This window comes from Amphimedon queenslandica, unplaced genomic scaffold (genome assembly GCF_000090795.2).
Source record: "Amphimedon queenslandica unplaced genomic scaffold, v1.1 AMPQUscaffold_7222_Cont20825, whole genome shotgun sequence".
Taxonomy (NCBI): domain Eukaryota; kingdom Metazoa; phylum Porifera; class Demospongiae; order Haplosclerida; family Niphatidae; genus Amphimedon; species Amphimedon queenslandica.
In genome coordinates this window covers 1-2,043 of record NW_003552492.1, presented here as the reverse complement: position 1 = coordinate 2,043, position 2,043 = coordinate 1, and the positions used below count along the sequence as shown (strand labels likewise).

At 38.9% G+C, this 2,043-nt stretch overlaps 1 pseudogene; it reads right to left on the bottom strand.

Annotated features, from left to right (window-relative positions):
• Positions 1-6: 6 nt before the first annotated feature.
• LOC100640142 (dynein heavy chain 5, axonemal-like) lies at positions 7-1,962 on the bottom strand (annotated as a pseudogene).
• Positions 1,963-2,043: the final 81 nt, after the last annotated feature.

Here is a 2,043-nt window from a genome sequence, read left to right as displayed (position 1 = left end):
ATTGCTCCACATTACTGAGAATATGTAAATGTGTTCAAGATGCTGTGGCTTGAGTGAGTAGTTCTCTTCCTTTGCAGGAATCAGACCTTCCAGCAGGTAGCAAGTCTGTACTACTGTATGTAATTGCAATGGAGAAGCTCCATTTTTGCCTCAAGCATCACAGATACGTAATTATAAACATCAATGAAAGATCTTTCAAATATATTGAGTAATATGCCTGATTCTGAAGATGTAATCTTCTTTTCTGTGACTTTCTTCAGTAGCCAGCTCTCCAGTATTGGTTTCCAGTCCAGACCAGAGGAGCTCATGTATAGACCATACCATTACGAGATACAGTGGCTGGGGAGGCATTGTCAACATTGTGTGGCTCAAAGACAACCTTACAATCAGGATACATTGGGATACGGTCACCATTAGCCAGTGTCAGTGTCTTGTTATCATCCAGTACACTGTTGAGGTTCTCTATCCATAATGTGTCCACAGGTCCATCCATTACTAAAGTTTATTCAGTTTCACCTGACCTATTGATTTTTTGTTATAACTTTCGATATACAAGGAATTTAGTAATTTTGTTTGCACCATTAGCATCGCTAGGCCCTTCCCGTCCTTTAGATGAAAAGATCAGGTCAAAATGATAAGGCTTTAGCCTTTTTTGGATGTCCCTGTATAAACTCAATGACATACCTTTGACCGCAATTATGCAGCTAGAACAGCCAGAATAAATTCAGCTGCTACTTATCTGCATCCTTTCCACGCAACAAAAACAATTCCAAAACCACAAATACGTAAAGAATGCGGATGTGAGTAGTCATTTATTAATTGAAAAAAGCCAGGGGTCAGGTGAAAGTGAATAGACTTTAGCCATATGTGCTCTCCTTTCTTTGCTTTGTGGGTCTGTCTCCATAAAGTGGAGAATACATGTATACCATCAGTCCAGTCGTTAGTGGCTACATCAAGACGTCCAAACATTTGTGGAGCAGTTATTGCTTTAGGATTCATCCTCATCCCCTGTGAGGCTCACCACAGTCGGTCATTGCTTTCATAAGTACATGTATATAGCAGGTCTTACCAGTGCCACTGGGGCCTAGGACCATGAAGCCATGATGGGCGGATTCGCTGGGTCTCAAACAACTGGATCAGCTCAAGAATCCACGAGGGATGATTGATGAGACCCACTTCCTTGACCCTAGTGTCTATAGCAGCTTCAAGATCAGGATACCCTGCAGTCTCTAGTGTTATACCATGGAATAAATCATTAATTAAACTGAGGAATAAAGGCTCGTCTTCATCCACGAGTTTTGAGAGGTTCATGTCCCTTAGTCCTCTCATGACAATCATCTCATCACTGTCATTGGGACACATCCTCTTCACTGGACCCAGGGAACGAAGGACTAAGAGAATGTTCCTCAATCCAAAATCATAATGAACCTACATAAGGACAGAATGTATCTCACACTGTAATTTAAATGCATTAGTAAAACTATCTTATGCAGAGGGTGTAAAATAAGGTACCCATATTTGGTAAACGAATATGCTCACCAAGAATGCAATCTCAACTTAGCATTCATTTGATAGCCTTCAGTCTGCAAGGTGTTGCCATTCATAACATGATATACTAAAGTTCTTATGTTGTGAGTTGATTTTGATCAATATATCAAACAAAATTTGAAAAATGAAGTGCTCATCTTTGCTCACTGAAGAGTACATGTGTATGAAATAGTGCTTTTTGTAGTGATATTATTAATAAAACTATCTTACACTCTTACTTGTTTCGACAGTTGTTCTTCACATAGTTTGTACAATGTATAAAACTTTCTTGCTAAGACAATGTTCTGTTAGAAACCCACAAGAAGCTAGTTTCACACGAATAATGATCTGCCTGTCAGGGACCATCATTGCTATTGGCCTAAAATTCATCTTCAAGTTCTCAGGTAACTCTTGACGACCAGCATAACTGGGATTCTAATTTAATAATAATAAAAGAACATGACTACAGTTAGTTTTAATCAGAACATTAATGTCTTGATACAGTATAAACAAAGG